The sequence below is a fragment of the Scylla paramamosain genome, chromosome 1 (assembly GCF_035594125.1).
Source record: "Scylla paramamosain isolate STU-SP2022 chromosome 1, ASM3559412v1, whole genome shotgun sequence".
Lineage (NCBI taxonomy): Eukaryota > Metazoa > Arthropoda > Malacostraca > Decapoda > Portunidae > Scylla > Scylla paramamosain.
Genome location: NC_087151.1, coordinates 22,139,911 through 22,163,367, shown reverse-complemented (window position 1 = coordinate 22,163,367; position 23,457 = coordinate 22,139,911).

Genomic DNA, 23,457 nt, shown 5'->3' with positions numbered 1-23,457 from the left:
TTCGTCATAGGAAGATCGAAATGCAGAAGCAGGCAAGGAGTTCCAGAATTTACCAGAGAAATGGATGAATGACTGAGAATGCTGGTTAACTCTTGCATTAGAGAGATGGACAGAATTGGGGTGGGAGAAAGAAGAAAGTCTTGTGCAGTGAAGCCGCGGGTGGAGGGGAGGCACGCAGTTAGCAAGATCAGAAGAGCAGTTAGCATGAAAATACCGGTAGAAGATAGTTAGAGATGCAACATTGCAGCGATGAGAGAGAGGCTGAAGACAATCAGCTAGAGAAGAGGAGGTGATGAGACGAAAAGCTTTTGATTCCACCCTGTCTAGAAGAGCAGTATGAGTGGAACCCTCCCAGACATGTGAACCATACTTCATACATGGACGGATAAGGCCCTTGTACAGAGTTAGCAGCTGGGGGGAGGGGGTGTTAGAAAAACTGGCGAAGACGTCTCAGAACGCCTAACTTTATAGAAGCTTTTTTAGCTAGAGATGAGGTGTGAGGTTTCCACTTCAGATTATAAGTAAAGGACAGACCGAGGATGCTCAGTGTAGAAAAGGGGAACAGTTGACTGTCATTGAGGAAGAGGGGATAGTTGTCTAGAAGGTTTTGTCAAGTTCATAAATGGAGGAACTGGGTTTTTGAGGCACGGAACAATACCAAATTTGCTCTGTCCCAATCAGAAATTTTAGAAAGATCAGAAGTCAGGCGTTCTGTGGCTTCCCTGCATGAAATATTTACTTCTGAACTCTATGAAAAGACGTGGAAAAGTGCAGGGTGTTATCATCAGCGTAGAAGTGAAAAGGACAAGAAGTTTGGTCTAGGTCATTGATGAATAATAAGAAGAGAGTGGGTGACAGGAAAGTATCCTGAAGAACACCACTCATAATAGATTTAGAAGAACAACTTTGTGCCAGACTCTATCAAAAGCTTTTGATATATCCAAGGCAACCGCAAAAGTTTCTTCCTGTTGAGGATAGATTCAAAATCTTTAGATAGGCACGACGGTAGTCTGAGGGATTATAACGGTCACCCTTTTTAGGAACAGGTTGAATGTAGGCAAACTTCCAGCAAGAAGGAAAGGTAGATGTTAATAGACCGACCTGAAAGAGTTTGAATAAGCAAGGTGCAAGCACGGAGGCACAGTTTCGGAGAACAATAGGAGGGACCCCATCAGGTCCATAAGCCTTCAGAGCATTTAGGCCAGCATGGAAAGCATCATTGCGAAGAATTTTAATAGGTAGCATGAAGTAGTCAGAGGGTGGAGGAGAGGGAGGAACAAGCCTTGAATCGTCCAAGGTAGAGTTTTTAGCAAAGGTTTAAGCGAAGAGTTCAGCCTTAGAGATAGATGTGATAGCAGTGGTGCCATCTGGTTGAAATAAAGGATGAACAGAAGAAGAAGCAAAGTTATTGGAGATATTTTTGCCTAGGTGCCAGAAGTCACAATGGGAGTTAGATCCTAAAAAAAAAAATTTTGACACTTTCTGTTAATGAAGGAGTTTTTGGCTAGTTGGAGAACAGACTTTGCATGGTTCCGGGAAGAAATATAAAGTGCATGAGATTCTGGTGATGGAAGGCTTAAGTACCTTTGGTGGGCCACCTCTCTATCATATATAGCATATATATAACACGAGAACAAGCTTTGTTAAACCAAGGTTTGCAAGGTTTAGGTCGAGAAAAAGAGAGAAGAATGTACGCCTCTATGCCAGACACTATCATCTCTGTTATGTGCTCGGCACACAAAGACGGGTTTCTGACACGGCAGCAGTAGTCATTCCAAGGAAAATCAGCTAAAATAGTCAGGTCCCCCCAACTATCAGAGGCAAAACGACAGAGGCATCTTCGCGTAGGTGGATCCTGAGAAGGGATTGGAGCGAGAGGACAAGATACAGATATGAGATTCTGATCGCAGGAGTCCAATGGAAAAGAAAGGGTGACACCAAAATCAGGATTAGAGGTCAGGAAAAGGTCAAGAATGTTAGGCGTATCTCCAAGACGGTCAGGAATACGAGTAGGGTGTTGCACCAATTGCTCTAGGTCGTGGAGGATAGCAAAGTTGAAGGTTAGTTCACCAGGATGGTCAGTGAAGGGAGAGGAAAGCCCAAGCTGGTTGTGAACATTGAAGTCTCCAGGAATGGAGATCGCTGCAAAAGGGAAGAGTCAGAATGTGCTCACTTTGGAAGTTTAGTCAAAGAATTTCTTATTATCAGAGGAGTTAGGTGAGAGGTATACAGCAAAGATAAATTTAGTTTGAGAGTGACTCTATAGTCGTAGCCAGATAGTGGAAAACTCGGAAGATTCAAGAGCGTGGGTACGAGAGCCGTTGCGCACATACACGCAACATCCAGCTTTGGATTGAAAATGAGGATAGGGAAAGTAGGAGGGAACAGAAAAGGGGCTATTGTCAGTTGCCTCAAACACCTGAGTTCAGTGAGGAAAAGAAGATGAGGTTTAAAAGAGAAAAGCTGGTGTTTTACAGATTGAAAATTAGATTAGTATGAAACTTAACTACATTACCAAAATCCTGTATTATGAATGTCTTGAACTTGTTAGGTACCAAACCGCCAAAATTCATGCAAAGCACACTATTTTGGAAAAGAATACATTATCAAAAACGTGGCTTTTGAGTGTTTTTAGCTACTTATATACCAAAACTATAAAACTCATGCAAAACACACTTTATAGAGATTAACCTCATCAAAATAGTGTATCTTGAGAGTTTTTGAGCTTGTTAGATATCAAATCTCCAAAATGGTTTCAAAGCATCGTTTAAGGATAATGAAACGACATTACGAGAAACGTGTCATTTGCTTGTTTATTTTATTTTATTTGTTTAGCAAATTAGGCACCAAAATGCTAAAAAGTATGGAAAAAACTCTATTTAGAAAACTAAACAACTTTAACAAATTGTGTCTTTTGAGCTTTTTTTTAGGTTCTTACATAAGAAATCTTTAAAAATACATAAAAAACACCTTGTCTGGAGGAACAGAACAGCATTACTAAAAACATGTGTTTTGGGTGTTTTTTTTTTAGTTTATTAGGTACCAAAACACATGCAAATTATCTCAAACGTGTCATATGATTGTTTTTTAAGGCTCTTAGATGTTGAAACGCTAAAGCATATGAATATTAATCAAAATTGAGGAAGAGAACATCATTACTAAAAACTTGTATTTTGAATGTTATTCATCATGTTAGGTCACAAATCGCCAAAATGCATACAAAAACCATTTCTGAAAAAAAAGTATTTCCAAAAATGTGTGTTTTAAGTGTTTTTCAGTTTGTTAAGTACCAAAACACCAAAACAGTTGCAAAATATCAATATGGGAAAAATGAATTATATAATCACAAACATGTGTTACGTGTGTTTTTGATGTTCTAATGTATCAGAAAGCTAAAACACGTGAATAGTACTCTATATTAAGAAACAGAACAGTATTTTTCACCATGTTAGATATCAAAACGTCAAAATGAATGCAAACAAAAAAAAGAAAAAAAACAGAACTACATTACCAAAAAAATGTATAATCAATGTTTTTTTTTTTTTTATATTGTTAGATACCAAAACGCCAAGTGCGTGAAAAGTACATTATATTGGAAAAGAAAACAACTTTACCAAAAACGTTTTTTTTAAGTGTTGTCGGATTCTTACAAACCAAAACTCTAAAACGCATGCTAAACACCCTTTTTCGAGAAACAGAACAACTTTATCAAAAAGTATATTTTGAGCGTTTTGAGCTAGTTAGTTATTTAAGCCCCAAATGCATGCAAAGCATCCTATATGAGATAACGTAACAATATTACCAGATACGTGTTATTTGCCTGTTTTGTAAACATATTAGGCACCTAAACGCTAAAAAGCATGGAAAACACCCTAAAATGGACAACTAAACAATGTTATCAAAATTGTCTTTCCAGTGTTTATGAGCTTTTTAGGTACCAAAACTCTAATATACATCCAAAACACCCATTCTCGAGGAACAGAAAAACATTACCAAAAAGGTGTGCTTTTGAGTTTTTTAGGTACGCCAAAACACATGCAAATTAGCCAATATTGGGAAACTAAATGATATTGTCAAAGACGTGTCTTATGAGTGTTTTTGAGGTTCTTGGGTGTTAAAACACTACAACATTTGAATAAAACTCAAAGTTGAGTAACAGAATATCATTAATAAAAATGTGTATTATGAAAGTGATACACCATATTAGGTACAAAATCTTAAATTTTTGGAGAAACAAAAAAACGTTTGTTTTATTTTATTTATTTATTTTTTTAAAGTTTATAAGTACTAAAAGGCCAAAAAACATGCAAAGTAGAGAATATAGGGATACCAAAAGATATAATCACAACCGTGTATTATGACTGTTTTCGATTTTGTTAGAATCAGAACTCTAAAATACGTGAATAATAAATACTCTATACTGACAAACAAAACAACTTTATGAAAAAAAAAAACGTGTATTATGAGTCTTATTATTGTACGTTAGGTAAAAAAAACGATGAAATGCATAAAAGAAACTTACTTTTTTGGAAATGTTCTGTTTCTCCAGAAAAGTTCTTTGTATACATTTTTGGCGTTTTTGTACTTAATATGGTGAATGAGCCTCATAACACACACTTTTAGTAATAACGTTTTCTTTCTCAATATAGATTAATATTTATTTGTGTTATCGTGTCATCACCTAAAAACCGTAAAAAAATCTCTTAAGACACGTGTGTGGAAATATCGCTTAGTTTCCCCATAATGGCCGATTTGTAAATGTCTTGGCGTTTTGGTATATAATGAACTGAAAAAAAAACACTTAAAACACACATAATTGGTAATGTTATTATGTTCCTCCGGACAGAGAGTTTTGCATGCATTTTTGAGTTTTGGTACGCAAAAAGCTCAAAAAAATAAAAACACTCAAAAAACACTTTATTTGTGAGATTGTTCTGTTTCTCCTTAAGGGATGTTTTTCATGAATTTTAGCGTTTTGATAAGCAAAAAAAAAAGAAAAAAAGCATGTTATTGACAGTTGTTTTATTTTCTAAAAAGATATCTTAAGATATCTTAAGATATCTAACTAAATAAAAAAAACAGTCATAATGCAGGTTTTTGGTAATATAGATGTGTTTCTTAATATAAGTATATAGGTATATATGCATACAGGTAAGCATTTTGAAGTTTTCGCACCTATCATAGTGAATAAGATTCATAATTCATAACGCTTTTTTTAATGTTGTTCTGTTTCTGAATACAGAGTACTATTATTGTGTTTTAGCGTCCTGATTACTTTTGTTTGTGACTATTTCGTTTCGTTTCCCTATACTGGAACCTTTGCATAGGTTTTGGCATTTTGATATCTAACAAAAACACTTATAAGACACGTTTTTTTAATATTATATGCTGATTTTTTTTATTTTTTTTTTATTTTTATTTTTTTTTTTCTCCAAAAAGGGTTCTTTCTCTGCATTTTGGCGTTTTGGTACGTAACATGGTGAATCACACTCATAATACACATTTTTGTAATGATGATTTTTTTTGTTCCCCCAATATAGAGGAATATAAGTATATATATAATATATATATATATATATATATATATATATATATATATATATATATATATATATATATATATATATATATATATATATATATATATATATATATATATATATATATATATATGTATATATAAGTTTTAGCGTTTCAGCACCGAAGAATCTTAAAAACACTCATAAGATACGTTTGTGGTAATTTCGTTTAGTTTCCTCATATGTGCTACATTGCAAATGTTTAGGCGTTTTTGCACCTAATGAACTTAAAAACACTAAGTACACAAGTTTTTGATAAAGTTATGTTCCTCCGAAACAACTTTTTTGATACCTTAGAACATAAAAAAAAAAAAAAAAAAAAATACACGTTTGTGATTATATCGTTTCATTATATATGCAAATATGCATGTATTTGGCAATTTTGTACCTAACAAGCTGATAAACAATTAAAATTCATGCTTTAGGAAATTTATTGATTTATTTTTTTTGTTGTTGTACCTAACAAACTGAAAATACTTTAAGCACACATTTTTGAAAAATGTTGTTCTGTTTCCCTAAGTACAAGGCCAAAATCCATAGGAAGTACCCTATATGGGAAAGTAAAAGACATTAAGAGAAGCAAATTATGCGCATTTTTTTTTTTTTATTCTTAGGTACAAAAAGGCGAAAAGGCGTTAATCTATATGGATTATATGGAGAAACGAAACACCATTGACAAAAACCTATTTTTTTGTGAGTGTTTTTGAACTATTTAAGTATCTAAACGATAAAACTCAAATAACCCTTCATGGAGAAACAAAAGACATTCAGATAAGAGACATTTCAGATATGAGAGTTTTGAGCTTCTTAGGTACCAAAAGGCGAAATCGCATCAGTAACACCCTATATCGAGAAAAAAACATAACAAAAAACTTGAATTTCAAGTGTTTTTCTTTTTTAGGTAAAAAAAACGCAAAAATGCTTGCAAAGTCAATTATATTAAGAAATGAAATGCCATTACTAGAAACATATTTTGAGTATTTTTGTGCATGTTAAGCTCCAAAACTCTAAGAAAAAAACAAAAATTATGGAAAGCACCCAATATGGGAATAGAAAAGAACTTTACCAAAAACTTATCTTTTTCGTCTTCTTACGTACCAAAACGCTAAAACGCATGCAAAACACCCTGTAAGAAGAAACAGAATAATATTACCAAAATAAAAAAAAATTGAATGTTTTGAGCTTGTTACGTACAAAAACGCCAAAATACATGGAAAGTACACTATATGAGGAAACGAAAGAATATTATGAGAAACGTTTATTATGAGTGTTTTTTACCTTCTTATGTAACAAAACGTGATAAAACATGAATAGCACTCTAAATGGAGAAACTGAATATTACTAAAACTTTTATTTTAGTGTATTTCACATGATTTAGGTACCAAAACGCCAAAATGCATGCAAAGCACTCTATATGGCGAAAAGAAACAACATTTTCAGAAAAGTGCCTTTCGAGTGTTCATGAGCGTGTTAGGCAGCAAAACGCTAAAAAAAAAAAAAAAAATGGAAAACACTTTATATGGAAAAAGAAAACAAGATTACTAAAATTATATCTTTTGAGTGTTTTGAACTATTTATGTACCAAAACGATAAAACGCAGAGATAACATCCCTTATGGGAAAACACAATAAAAAAGTATTTTGAGTGTTTTTCCTCATGTTACGTACAAAAAACGCGAAAAATATCTAGAAAGTATCTTATACTCGTATGGGGAAACGAAAGGACATTATGAGAACCGTTTATTATTAGTGTTTTTTTTTTAAGATACCAAAACTCGAGAGCACATGACACTCTATATGGAGAAACAGAACATTAACTAAAACGTGTATTTTAAATGTATATCACATCTTTAGGTATCAAACAACCAAAATGCATACAAAGCACATTAACTGAAGAAAGGAAACGAGATTTCAAAAAAATATAGCTTTGACGAGTGTGCTAAGCACCATATCGATAAAAAGCATGGAAAGGAACCTCTATGGGAAAAGAAAACAACATTACAAATAACGACTTTTTTCAGTCTTTTGAGGTACTTACGTACCAGAACGCTAAAACGGATGGAAAACAACCTTTTATGGCGAAACAGAATAACATTACTAAAAATCAATATCTTTTGTGTTTTTTTAGCTTGTTACGTAGAAAAAGCCATAATGCATTCAAAATACTCTACATGGGGAAACGAAAAGACATTACGAGAAACGTGTATTATGAATTTTTGGGCTTTTTAGGTAACAAAATGCTAAAACGCATGAGTAGGACTTTATATGGGGAAAAAAGAACAACGCTACAAAAAAGAGTATTTTGAGGGCATTTCACATTGTTAGGTATCAAAACGCCAAAATGCATGTAAAACACTTTATATAAGAAAAGGAAAAGAAATTTCCACAAACGTGTCTTTTGAATGTTTATGAGCGTGCCAGGCACCAAAATGATAAAAACATGGAAAACACCCTATATGGGAAAGCAAAATATCATAACCAAAAACGATTCTTTTAATATTTTTTTATCTACTTTCGTAGGAAACGCATAAAAATATCTCTTATGTGCAATAATAGAATAAATTTACCACAATCGTGTATTTTGAGTGTTTTTCAGCTTGTTACGTAGAGAAATATCAAAAAGCATGCAAACTACTGCATATAGGGCAATGAAAAGATGTTATCAGAATTATGCATTATTATTATTATAATAATTATTATTATTATTATTATTATTATAGGTAAAAAAACGCGAAAACTGTTAATAGTACTCTATATGGAGAAAAGCATTACAAAAACATTACGAAAAACGTGTATTTTTATTGTTTTTTACATTGTTAGGTACCAAAACGCAGAAATGTATGCAGAAATGTATGTAGAAATGCATCCCCTTACATGGGGAAAAGAAAAGACATTACAAGAAACGTATCTGTTGAGTGTTTTCCTGGATATTACGCACCAAAACGCTAAACAGCATGGAAAGCACCATATATGGAATCAGAAAACAACCTAACTAAAAACAAATATTTTGTGCGTTTTTAACTACTTACGTACAAAAACACCAAAATATAAAGGAAAGGACATTACGAGAACAGTGTATTTTGAGTGTTTTGAGCTTCTTAGGCACCAAAAACGCTAAAATGCACGAATAGCACTCTATAAGGAGAAAGAGAACATTACCAAAAACGTATATTTTGAGCGTGTTTCTCATTCTTATGTACGAAAACGCCAAAATGCACGCAAAACGAAACTATATGGGGAAAGGCAACGAGATTTGGAAAAAAAAAACATGTCTTTTGAGTATTTATGACCGTGCTACGAACCATAACGCTAAAAACTATGGAAAGAAAACTATATGGGAAAACAAACCAACATTACCAAAAAAAGTCAGTAGTTTTTGAGCCAAAACGCTAAGACATTTGTAAAGCACCCTTTATAAGGAAAAACAAACTATTACAAAAATATTAATAATCTGAGTTTTTGAGTTTGTTACGTAGAAAAATGCCAAAATGCGTTCAAAGTATCCTTTATAAGGAAACGAAATGGCATTACGAGAAACATGTATTATATTTTTTTTTCTTTGATATCTAAATATGAAAAGCACTATATTTTACGTATCAAAGCGCTAAAACGGATGAAGGGCATTCCATATGTTGAAACAAAACAATATTACCAAAAACGTGCATATTTAAGTGTTTTTAACATTGATAGGTACCAAAATGCGAAAATGCATAAATAGCTCCTTATATGGGGAAAGGAAACAAGATATCCAGAAACGTTTCTTTTAAGTGGTTATGAGCGTGCTAGGCACTAAAACGCTAAAAAGCATAGAAAACACCTTATAAGGGAAAGGAAAACAACTTTACCGAAAACGTGTCTTTTGATTGTTTTTTGAGGTGCATAATGAGCTAATACTTATGCAAAACACCCTTTATGGGGGAAACACAATAACTTTACTAAAAAAGTGTATTTTGAGGGTTTTTTTTTTAGCTTATTACGTAAAAAAGCCAAAATGCATGTAAAATACACTAAACGGAATAACGAAAAGTCATTACAAGAAACTTTTATTATGAGAGTTTTAAGCTTCTTAGGTATCAAAATGTTAAAACGCACGATTAGCACTCCATTTTGGAGAAAAAGGACATTTCCAAAAACGTGTTTTTTTTTTCAGAGTTTTTCACAATGATACCAAAACGCAAAAAGCATTAAATGCCCCCTATATGGAGAAACCAAGAGACATTACCAGAAACGTGTCTTTTCAGTGTTTTTTTTTTTTTTAGTGTTAGGTACCAAAAAAACGCTAAAAATCATGGAAAACACAAATACAAAACATTAAGTGTGTCTTCGGACAATTTTTTTAACTTGTTACATACCAAAACGCTGAAAGGCATGGCTAAGGAGAATTACATTACCAAAAAAACAAATATTTTTAGCTTTTTAAGGTTGTTATATGGGGAAACGAAAAGACATTATGAGAAACATGTATTATGAAAGTTTTTGAGTTTCTTAGGTACCAAAACTCGAAAACGCATGAATAGCGCTCTGGTGAAAAGAACAATATTACAAAATAAGAATATACCAAGTGTATTTCACATTTTTAGATGCCATAACGTTAGATGTCAAAACGTTAAAGCTCATGTAAAAAAATCTCTATGAATGAAAATAACATTACAAAAAACATGTATTTCTTCGAGTTTTTTTTTTTTTACTTTTTACATAGAAAAATGCAAAATGCATTTTTCTAAGTAAAAATCCAAAATTTTTTTGCATTTTTACTTACAATTTTTTTTTACTTTTTGCATTTGCCTAAAATGCAAAAAAATATTTTATTAAAAAAAACAATAACATTAACAAAAAGAAGTTGAGTGTTTTTAACCTTGTTATGGACAAAAAATGCAAAAATGCATGTAAATTACCTTACATAGGGAAACAAAAGGACACTATGAGAAACGTTTGTTATGAGTGTTTTTGATCTTCTTGGTATTAAAACTTGAAACAGCATGAATAGCACTCAATATGGAGAAAGAGAACAAAATTACGAAAAATATGTGTTTTGAGTGTATTTCACATTATTAGGTACCAAACCGCCAGCATATACTTAAAGCACACTATATGGAGAAACGAAACGACTTTAAAGTAAGAAAAAAATGTCTTTTAAATATTTATGAGTACGTGGTAGTCACCATAACCCTAAAAAGCATGGAAACACCTTATATGAGAAAACAAAACAACTTTACCAAAAAGTTTTCTTTTTAGTGTTTTTTTTTTTAGCTACTTACATAGCTAAAAGCTGAAACGCATGCAAAACACCCTTTAAGGAGAAACAGAAAAACATTACCAAAAATAAAGGAGGAGGCAGTAGGCACCTGCCGAAACGATAATTACTCCCAGTGAGGTCTAAAGCACAGTTCAGAGGGTGCTGTGAACTTATCATTAAACCCAGCAGTGACCTCACTGAACGTTTCCATTTGTGTCTCACAACACAAGGGGGCAGTCACAGCCTGCCCTCTAAAGACAACTCTCTTCCTCCACACAAAACTACAAGCACCTAATAACAAACACACCCTTCTCAAAAATTTTAAAATCATCATGGCGACTCTTACACCATCCTCGGAGTCCTCATCTGGGGAGGGGACCATAAATGTCCCTAGGTCGGGCTGCCTTTCTGTCGACGACCCTAAGTGTCTTGACACCCCCATCAACTTTTTTTTAATTAACTTCTGCAACATTCGCGGTCTAATATCTAATTTTCAGTCTGTAGAACACCACCTCTCCTCTTCTAAACCTCATCTTCTTCTCACTGAAACTCAGGTGTCTTAGGCAACTAACAGTAGCCCCTTTTCTATTCCCTCCTACTTTCTCTATCCTCATTTTCGATCCAAAGCTGGATGCGGTGTTTATGTGCACAGGGACTTAACCTACTCTCGTGCCCACACTCTTGAATCTTCTGAGTTTTCCACCATCTGGCTACGAGTACAGAGTCACTCTCAAACTAAATTTATCAGTGCTGTATACCTCTCACCTAACTCCTCTAACTATAAAAAAATTTTGACTATTTAACTTCCAAAGTGGAGCACATTCTGACTCTCTTCCCTTTTGCAGAGATCTCCATTCTTGGAGACTTTAATGTTCACCACCAGCTTTGGCTTTCCTCTCTCTTCACTGACCATCCTGGTGAACTAGCTTTCAACTTTGCTATACTCCTTGACCTAGAGCAATTGGAGCAATACCCTACTCGTATTCCTGACCCTCTTGGAGATACGCCCAACATTCTTGACCTTTTCCAGACCTCTAATCCTTCTGCTTATGCTGTCACCCTTTCTTCTCCGTTGGGCTCCTCCGATCACAATCTCATATCTGTATCTTGTCCTATCGCTCCAATCCCTATCAGGATCCCATTAAGTTAAGGTGCCTCTAGCGTTTTGCCTCTGCTAGTTGGAGGGACCTGAGGAGGTATTTTTCTGACTTTCCTTGGAATGACTACTGTTTCCGTGTCAGAGACCCGTCTTTGTGTGCTGAGCACATAACAGGGGTGATAGTGTCTGGCATGGAGGCGTACATTCCTCACTCTTTTTCTTGACCTAAACCTTCCAAACCTTGGTTTAACCTTGTTTTCGTGCTATACATGGTAGAGAGGTGGCCCACAAAAGGTACTTAAGCCTTCCATCAGAAGATCTAACTCCTCTCGTAACTTCTGGCATCTAGCCAAAAATATTTCCAATAACTTTGCTTCTTCTTCTTTCCCTCCTTTATTTACACTAGATGGCACCACTGCTATCACATCTATTTCTAAAGCTGAACTCATCGCTCAAACATTTGCTAAAAACTCTACCTTGGACGATTCAGGGCTTGTTCCTCCCTTTCCTCCACCCTCTGACTACTTCATGCTACCTATTAAAATTCTTCGGAATGATGTTTTCCATGCCATTGCTGGCCTAAACCTTCGGAAGGCTTATGGACCTGATGGGGTCCCTCCTATTGTTCTCCGAAACTGTGCCTCCGTGCTTGCACTTTGCCTAGTCAAACTCTTTCAGCTCTGTCTGTCAAAATCTATCTTTCCTTCTTGCTGGAAGTTTGCCTACAGTCAACCTGTTCCCAAAAAGGGTGACAGTTCTAATCCCTCAAACTACCGTCCTATTGCTTTAATTTCCTGCCTATCTAAAGATTTTAAATCTATCCTCAACAGAAAGATTCTTAAACATCTATCACTTCACAAACTTCCATCTAATCACCAGTATGGTTTCCGTCAAGGCCGCTCTACTGGTGATCTTTTGGCTTTCCTTACTGAGTCTCTTTTAGATATTTTGGTGAAACTTTTGTTGTTGCCTTGGACATATCAAAAGCTTTTTGATAGAGTCTGGCACAAAGCTTTGATTTCCAAACTACCCTCCTACGGCTTCTATCCTTCTGTCTGTAACTTCATCTTAAGTTTCCTTTCTGACCGTTCTATTGCTGCTGTGGTAGACGGTCACTGTTCTTCTCCTAAATCTATTAACAGTGGTGTTCCTCAGGGTTCTGTCCTGTCACCCACTCTCTTCTTATTATTCATTAATGATCTTCTAAACCAAACTTCTTGTCCTATCCACTCCTACGCTGATGATACCACCCTGCACTTTTCCACGTCTTTTCATAGACGTCTAACCCTTAAGGAGGTAAACATTTCACGCACGGAAGCCACAGAATGCTTGATTTCTGATCTTTCTAAAATTTCTGATTGGGGCAGAGCAAACTTGGTATTGTTCAATGCCTCAAAAATTCAACTCCTTCATCTATCAACTCGACACAACCTTCCTGACAACTATCCCTTCATCTTCAATGACACTCAACTGTCCCCCTCTTCTACATTGAACATCCTCGGTCTGTCCTTTACTTATAATCTGAACTGGAAACTTCATATTTCATCTCTATCTAAAACAGCTTGTATGGAGGTAAGTGTTCTGAGACGTCTCTGTAAGTTTTTCTCACCCTCCCCCCAGCTGGTAACTCTTATCCGTCCATGTATGGAGTATGCTTCACATGTCTTGGGGGGTTCCACTCTTACTGCTCTTTTTAGACAGGGTGGAATCAACAGCATTTTGTCTCATCAACTCCTCTCCTTTAAATGACTGTCTTCAGCCTCTCTCTCACCGCCGCAATGTTGCATCTCTAGCTATCTTCTACCACTATTTTCATGCTAACTGCTCTTCTAATCTTGCTAACTGCATGCCTCCCATCCTCCCACGGCCTCGCTGCACAAGACTTTCTTCTTTCTCTCACCCCTATTGCCGTCCACCTCTCTAATGCAAGAGTTAACCGGTATTCTCAATCATTCATTCCTTTCTCTGGTAAACTCTGGAACTCCATGCCTGTTTCTGTATTTTTACCTTCCTATAACTTGAATTCCTTCAAGAGGGAGGTTTCAAGACACTTATCCATCAATTTTTGACTACTGCCTTGACCCTTTTATGAGACTGGCATTTCAGTGGGCATTTTTTATTGTTTTTTTTTTGTTTCCCTTGGCCGGTATCCCTCCTATATGGAAAAGAAAAAAAAAGTATTTTGAGTGTTTTGAGGTTTTTAGAAAAACACCGAAAATGCAGGCAACGATCCTTATATGGGGAAACAATAAGGCATTACAAAAAAACGTGCATTATGAGAGTTTTTCAGCTTCTTATGTACCAAAGCGGTAAAAGGCATGAAAAGCAATCTATATGTAGAAACACAAGAACACTACAAAAAAAAAAGAAAAAAAAAATTGACTGTCTCACATTGTTAAGTACTAAATGCCAAAATATTTGCATGCACAACACCCTTTATGGGGAATGGAAGCAAGATTTATAGAAATGTCTTTTTTGAGTTTTTTTTTCATCGTGTTAGGCAGCAAAATGCTAAAAAACATGGAAAACACCCTATATAGAAAAAAAAATCACCAAAAACGTGTCTTTTGAGTTTTTTCAGCTTCTTACATACTAAAACCCTAAAACTCAAGTAAAACACCCTTTTTAGAATAAAAAAACACCATAACTTTACAATAAACGTGTATTTTGTTTGTTTTGAGCTTGTTACGTAGAAAAAATGCAAAAATCCATGGAAAGTATTCTATAAGAAAACAAAAAAAATTGTAAGAGAAAAGTGTATAATGAGAGTTTTTGTGCTTTTAGGTACCAAAACGACATTACCTGAAACGTGTCTTTTGAATGTTTTGTAGCTTGTTAAGCACCAAAATGCTAATAATGAAAAGAAAAAGCATGGAAATCACCCTCTATGGGAATACAAAACTATAAGAAAAACGTGCCAATTTTTATTTTAGTTTGTTTTTGAACTTCTTGCGTACATAAACGCTAAAACGTATGTAAAACACCATTCATGATTAAACAGAATAACATTACCGAAAACAAGTATTTTGAGTGTTTTTGGGCTTCTTACATTGAAAAACACCCAACTGCATGCAAAATACCCTATATGGGAAAATGAAATGACATTACAAGAATCATGTATTATGAGTGTTTCTAAGGTACCAAAATGTTAAAATGCGTTAATAGGACTCTATATGGAGAAATAGAACAACTTTACCACAAATGTGTTTTTTGAGAATATTTCACATTATTAGATACCAAACCACCAAAATGCATGTATAGCACCCTCGACGGGGAAAGGAAACGACATTTTCAGAAACGTGTCTTTTGAGTGTTTTTGAGCGTGTTAGGCACCAAGACGCTAAAAAAAAAAAAACATGGGAATTAGCCTACATAAAAAAACAAAACAACGTAAGCAAAAACGTGTTTTTTAAAGTGTTTTTGAGGTACTTACTAAAACGCTAAAAAGCAGGGAAAACACCTTTTACAGAGAAACACAATAACTTTACCAATTACGTGAATTTTGAGTGTTTTTCAGCTTGTTACGTACAAAAACGCCAAAACGCATGGAAAATACCCTATATGGAGAAAGGAAAGAACATTACGAGAAACGTGTATTATGAAAGCTTTTTGAGCTTGTTAGGTATCAAAACGCTAATACGCACAAATAACACTCTATATGGAGAAACAGGAAAATATCACTAAAAATCTGTATTTTGAGTGTATTTCACATTATTACGTACAAAAATATAATGTAATGGAATAGTGTACAAGAATGTAATGGACGCAAAGCACCTTATATGGGTAAAGGGAACTATATATCTAAAATTGTCTATTTTCACCCTTTATAGGCGTGCTAGCCACAAAAACCAGGAAAAACATGGAAAGCACCTCATATTAGAAAACAAAACATGACTAAAAAAAATTCTCTTTTTTAGTGTTTTTGAGCTACTTATGTACAAAAACGCATGGAAAAAAAAACATTTATGGAGAACACATTACCATTATTTTACGTGTTTTTCAGCTTGTTACGTAGAAAAAATAACAAATTGCATGCAAGGAACTCTATATGGGGAAACGAAAAGACATTACGTGAAACATGTATTATGAGAGTTTTTGATCTTAGGTTCTAAAATAATGAAACGCATGAATTGCACTTTATATGTGCAAACAGATCATTACCAAAAAAAGGTGTATTTTAATCGTTAGAATGTTATATACCAAAATGCCAAAATGCATGCAAAGCCCCTTATATGGGGATACAAAATGATGTTACAAGAAACGTGTTTTTGAGTGTTTTTGAGCGTCTTAGGTCCCAAAATGATAAAAAGCATGGAAAGCATCCTACATTGGGATACAAAGCAATATTACAAGAAACATATCTTTTATTTTATTTTATTGTATTTTATTTATTTTTTTTTTACTTACATACCAAAACGCTGAAACGCATGAAAAATACTCTTTTTGGAAATACATAATTACATGACCAAAAACAAGTTTTTTTGGTGTTTATTTTTCAGCTTGTTATGTTAAAAACGGTTAAATTCTTGCAAAACACTTTATATTTGGAAACGATAAAACATTACGAGAAACGTGTTTTATGACTGTTTTTAAGTTTTTAGGGTAACAAAACGGAAAAACGCGTTAATAGCACTTTATACAGGGAAAGAAAACATTGGGTTTAGGAAGGGGGATAAAAAACCCAGGGAGGAGTTAGGATTCTTTTAATCTCTAACGTTTCGGCTGAATAGCCATCCTCAGAGAGACTGATTTACATGAGTGAAAACACAATATTTATAAGAACATACAAAATTTTCTCATTTGACATTCGTACAGAGTATTGCCATCGTGGCGTGTACCTCACCTAATTTTATTTTCCTAGTCAGGTGGCATTGCCCGCCTACGTGACGAGCCTTTACTGAAGACTTTCCTTGTACCTGACCTGAGGGCCAATCTGGCGGAATTACCCGCCCACCTGATTAAACCTTTTCTGTGGTTAATGACTTCCCTAGTTGTTATGAGGGCTGCCTCTATAGCTTTTCTCATTCTTTTCTTGAATCCAACTTTAATTTCTTTAGCCTCTTCCCATTTTAGTAGGTGTTTACATTTTTCTATGTGCAATACAAGGGAGTTTGATGTGTTGTGTTTTAAAACATCTCTCCTATGCTGTGTTTTTCTTGTTCCCGGTATCTCTTAGGTATGGCACTAGGTTCTTCACTGGGTAGAGAGGAATAGCACGCTAAAACACCTTGTATGAATCCTTTTTCCACGTCGCTGTCCTTCCATGTGTAGTTTTTGAGAACGTAATCAGCGTATGTGTTAGTGTTCTTTGACACGGCAAGAACACTAACACATACGCTGATTACGTTCTCAAAAAACTACACATGGACGGACAGCGACGTGGAAAAAGAATTCATCCAAGGTGTTTTAGTGTGCTATTCCTCTCTAGCCAGTGAAGAACCTAGTGCCATACCTAAGTGATACCGGGAAGCTTTAAACAACCTACGCAAGGATGATAGCGTCATGATCACCAAATCGGACAAAGGAGAGGGTGTGGTTATAATGAACAAAGCCGATTACAATGCGAAGATGATGAACCTCCTAAGTGATACATCAACCTATGAGAAGAAATACCAAGGATACAACCATATTACGTCCAAGAACTTCAACAAGGAGGCAAGGAAAATACTTAGGAAATCCGAGAAGGGCAATAAACTGCTACACTTGTTGGAAGAAAACCCGAACCCGCCAAGGATGAGAGGGCTCCCCAAGACCCATAAACCCAACATCCCGATGTGCCCCATTACATCAGGTATAGGAAGCGCTTCCCACGCACTTGCCAAGCGACTAGCAAGACCACTCTCCAACGCTTTAGTCTCAATAAATGGAGCACACCTACGTAACTCCGCAGACTTTATACAACGACTCAACTCGGTGGACTTCCGCAACAAGGTGCTCTCCATGTTTTTCCTGGTTTTTGTGGCTAGCACGCTTATAAAGGGTGAAAATAGACAATTTTAGATATATAGTTCCCTTTACCCATATAAGGTGCTTTGCGTCCATTACATTCTTGTACTGTATTCCATTACATTACATTTTTGTACGTAATAATGTGAAATACGAGTACACTCAAAATGCAGATTTTTGGTGATGTTTTCCTGTTTCTCCATATAGAGTGCTATTTGTGCGTATTAGCGTTTTGATACCTAACGAGCTCAAAAACTTTCATAATACACGTTTCTCGTAATGTTCTTTCCTTTCTCCATATAAAGTATTTTCCATGCATTTTGGCGTTTTTGTACGTAACAAGCTGAAAAACACTCAAAATTCATGTAATTGGTAAAGTTATTGTGTTTCTCCGTAAAAGGTGTTTTCCCTGCGTTTTAGCGTTTTAGTAAGTACCTCAAAAACACTTTAAAAAACACGTTTTTGCTTACGTTGTTTTATTTTCTTATGTAGACTAATTGACATGTTTTTTTTTTTTTTTTTTTTTTTAGCGTCTTGGTGCCTAACACGCTCAAAAACACTCAAAAGAGACGTTTCTGAAAAGTCGTTTCCTTTCCCCATCGAGGGTGCTATACATGCATTTTGGTGGTTTGGTATCTAATAATGTGAAATATTCTCAAAAAAAACACATTTGTGGTAATGTTGTTCTATTTCTCCATATAGAGTCCTATTAACGCATTTTAACATTTTGGTACCTTAGAAACACTCATAATAAATATTTCTCGTAATGTCATTTAATTTTCCAATATAGGGTATTTTGCATGCAGTTGGGTGTTTTTCAATGTAAGAAGCTCAAAAACACTCAAAATACTTGTTTTCGGTAATGTTATTCTGTTTAATCATGAATGGTGTTTTACATACGCTTTAGCGTTGATGTACGCAAGAAGTTAAAAAACAAACTAAAAAAAAACGGCACGTTTTTCTTATAGTTTTGTATTCCCATAGAGGGTGATTTCCATTTTTTTATTTATTTTTATTTTTTTAGCATTTTGGTGCCTAACAAGCTACAAAACATTCAAAAGACACGTTTCTGGTAATGTCGTTTTGGTACCTAAAAACACAAAAACTCATTATACACTTTTCTCTTAATATCTTTTTTGTTTTCTTATAGAATACTTTCCATGCATTTTTGCATTTTTCTACGTAACAAGCTCAAAACAAACAAAATACACTTTTATTGTAAAGTTATTGTGTTTTTTTTTTTCTAAAATGGTTGTTTTGCTTGAGTTTTAGGGTTTTAGTATGTAAGATGCTGAAAAAATCTCAAAAGAGACGTTTTTTTTTTCTATATAGGGTGTTTTCAATGTTTTTTTAGCATTTTGCTGCCTAACACGATGAAAAAAAACTCAAAAAAAGACATTTCTAAAAATCTTGCTTCCATTCCCCATAAAGGGTGTTGTGCATGCATTTTGGCATTTAGTACAATGTAAAACAGTCAGATTTTTTTTTCTAGTGTTCTTGTGTTTCTACATATAGATTGCTTTTCATGCCTTTTACCGCTTTGGTACATAAGAAGCTGAAAAACTCTCATAATGCACGTTTTTTTGTAATGCCTTTTTGTTTCCCCATATAAGGATCTTTGCCTGCATTTTCGGTGTTTTTCTAAAAACCTCAAAACACTCAAAATACTTTTTTTTCTTTTTCATATAGAAGGGATACTGGCCAAGGGAAACAAAAAAAAACAATAAAAAAAATGCCCGTTGAAATGCCAGTCTCATAAAAGGATCAAGGCAGTAGTCAAAAATTGATGGATATGTGTCTTGAAACCTCCCTCTTGAAGGAATTCAAGTCATAGAAAGGTAAAAATAGAGAAACAGGCAGGGAGTTCCAGAGTTTACCAGAGAAAGGAATGAATGATTGAGAATACCGGTTAACTCTTGCATTAGAGAGGTGGACAGCAATAGGGGTGAGACAAAAGAAGAAAGTCTTGTGCAACGAGGACGCGGGAGGAGGGGAGGCATGCAGTTAGCAAGATCAGAAGAGCAGTTAGCATGAAAATAGTGGTAGAAGATAGCTAGAGATGCAACATTGCGGCGGTGAGAGAGAGGCTGAAGACAGTCATTTAGAGGAGAGGAGTTGATGAGACGAAACGCTGTTGATTCCACACTGTCTAAAAGAGCATTATGAGTGTAACCCCTCAAGACATGTGAGGCATACTCCATACATGGACGAATAAGAGTTAGCAGCTGGGGGGGGGGGTGAGAAAAACTGGCAGAGACGTCTCAGAACACCTACCTTCATAGAAGCTGTTTTAGCTAGAGATGATATATGAAGTTTCCAGTTCAGATTATAAGTAAAGAACAGACCGAGGATGTTCAGTGTAGAAGAGGGGGACAGTTGAGTGTCATTGAAGATGAAGGGATAGTTGTCAGGAAGGTTGTGTCGAGTTGATAGATGAAGGAATTGAATTTTTGAGGCATTGAACAATACCAAGTTTACTCTGCCCCAATCAGAAATTTTAGAAAGATCAGAAATCAAGCATTCTGTGGCTTCCGTGCGTGAAATGTTTACCTCCTGAAGGGTTGGATGTCTACGAAAAGACGTGGAAAAGTGCAGGGTGGTATCATCAGCGTACGAGTGGATAGGAAAAGAAGTTTGGTTTAGAAGATCATTAATGAATAATAAGAAGAGAGTGGCTGACAGGACAGAACCCTGAAGAAAACCACTGTTAATAGATTTAGGAGAAGAACAGTGACCGTCTACCACAGCAGCAATAGAACGGTCAGAAAGGAAACTTAAGATAAAGTTACAGAGAGAAGGATAGAAGCCGTAGGAGGGTAGTTTGGAAAACAAATCTTTGTTCCAGACTCTATCAAAAAGCTTTTGATATGACCAAGGCAACAACAAAAGTTACACCAAAATATCTAAAAGAGACTTAGTAAGGAAAGCCAGAATATCACCAGTAGAGCGGCCTTGACGGAACCCATACTGGTGATTAGATGGAAGTTTGTGAAGTGATAGATGTTTAAGAATCTTTCTGTTGAGGATAGATTTAAAATCTTTAGATAGGCAGGAAATTAAAGCAATAGGACGGTAGTTTGAGGGATTAGAACGGTCACCCTTTTTAGGAACAGGTTGAATGTAGGCAAACTTCCAGCAAGAAGGAAAGGTAGATTTTGACAGACAGAGCTGAAAGAGTTTGACTAGGCAAAGTGGAAGCACGGAGGCACAGTTTCGGAGAACAATAGGACGGATCCCATCAAGTCCATAAGCCTTCCGAAGGTTTAGGCCAGCAAGGGCATGGAAAACATCATTGCAAAGAATTTTAATAGGAAGCATGAAGTAGTCAGAGGGTGGAGGAGAGGGAGGAACAAGCCCTGAATCGTCCAAGGTAGAGTTTTTAGCAAATGTTTGAGCGAAGAGTTCAGCTTTAGAAATAAATGTGATAGCAGTGGTGCCATCTAGTTGAAATAATGGAGGGAAAGAAGAAGAAGCAAAGTTATTGGAGATATTTTTGGCTAGATGCCAGAAGTTACGAGAGGAGTTAGATCTTGTGATGGAAGGCTTATGTACCTTTTGTGGGCCACCTCTCTACCATGTATAGCACGAAAACAAGCTGTGTTAAACCAAGGTTTGGAAGGTTTAGGTCGAGAAAAAGAGTGAGGAATGTACGCCTCCATGCCAGACACTATCACCCCTGCTATGTGCTCAGCACACAAAGACGGGTCTCTGACAAGGAAGCAGTAGTCATTCCAAGGAAAGTCAGAAAAATACCTCCTCAGGTCCCCCCAACTAGCAGAGGCAAAACGCTAGAGGCGCCTTCACTTAAGGGGATCCTGAGGAGGGATTGGAGCGATAGGACAAGATACAGATATGAGATTGTGATCGGAGGAGCCCAACGGAGAAGAAAGGGTACCAGCATAAGCAGAAGGATTAGAGGTCAGGAAAGGGTCAAGAATGTTTGGCGTATCTCCAAGACGGTCAGGAATACGAGTAGGGTGTTGCTCCAATTGCTCTAGGTCATGGAGTATAGCAAAGTTGAAGGCTAGTTCACCAGGATGGTCAGTGAAGAGAGAGGAAAGCCAAAGCTGGTGGTGAACATTGAAGTCTCCAAGAGTGGAGATCTCTGCAAAAGGGAAGAGAGTCAGAATGTGCTCCACTTTGGAAGTTAAATAGTCAAAGAATTTTTTATAGTTAGAGGAGTTAGGTGAGAGGTATACAGCACATATAAATTTAGTTTGAGAGTGACTCTGAAGTCGTAGCCAGATGGTGGAAAACTCGGAAGATTCAAGAGTGTGGACACGAGAGTTGGTTAAGTCACTGCGCACATAAACACAGCATCCAGCTTTGGATCGAAAATGAGGATAGAGAAAGTAGGAGGGAATAGAAAAGGGGCTACTGTCAGTTGCCTCAGACACCTGAATTTCAGTGAGGAAAAGAAGATGAGGTTTAGAAGAGGAGAGGTAATGACCTATAGACTGAAAATTAGATCTTAGACCGCGAATGTTGCAGAAGTTAATAAAGAAAAAGTTGAGGGGGGTGTCAAGACACTTAGGGTCCGACCTGGAGACAAGGGTGTGTGTGTTATTAGGTGCTTGTAGTTTTGTGTGGAGGAAGAGAGTTGTCTTTAGAGGGCAGGCTGTGACTGCCCCCTTGTGTTGTGAGACACAAAGGGAAACGTTCAGTGAGGTCACTGCTGGGTTTAATGATAAGTTCATAGCACCCCCAGAACTGTGCTTTAGTCCTCACTGGGAGTAATTATCGTTTCGGTAGGTGCCTACTGCCTCCTCCTTTATTTTTAGTAATGTTTTTCTGTTTCTCCTTAAAGGGTGTTTTGCATGCGTTTCAGCTTTTTGCTATGTAAGTAGCTAAAAAAAAAAAACACTAAAAAGAAAACTTTTTGGTAAAGTTGATTTGTTTTCTCATATAAGGTGTTTCCATGCTTTTTAGGGTTATGGTGACTACCACGTACTCATAAATATTTAAAAGACATTTTTTTCTTATTTTAAAGTCGTTTCGTTTCTCCATATAGTGTGCTTTCCGTATATGCTGGCGGTTTGGTACCTAATAATGTGAAGTACACTCAAAACACATATTTTTCGTAATTTTGTTCTCCTTCTCCATATTGAGTGCTATTCATGCTGTTTCAAGTTTTAATATCAAGAAGATCAAAAACACTCATAACAAACGTTTCTCATAGTGTCCTTTTGTTTCCCTATGTAAGGTACTTTCCATGCATTTTTGCGTTTTTTGTCCATAACAAGGTTAAAAACACTCAAATAACTTGTTTTTCTTAATGTTATTGCGTTTTTTTAAATAAAATATTTTTTTGCATTTCAGGCAAATGCAAAAAGTAAAAAATTTCTAAGTAAAAATGCAAAAAGATTTTGGATTTTTACTTAGAAAAATGCATTTTGCATTTTTCTAAGTAAAAAGTAAAAAAAACACTCGAAATACTTGTTTTTTGTAATGTTGTTTTCATTCATAGAGATTTCTTTTTACATGGGCCTTAACGTTTTGACTTGTAAGTAGATCATAAACTATGAAAAGAAACGTGTTTCGTAATGTTTTGTTTTCCAATATTAGGATCTTTCCATGCTTTTTTTTTTTTTTAGCGTT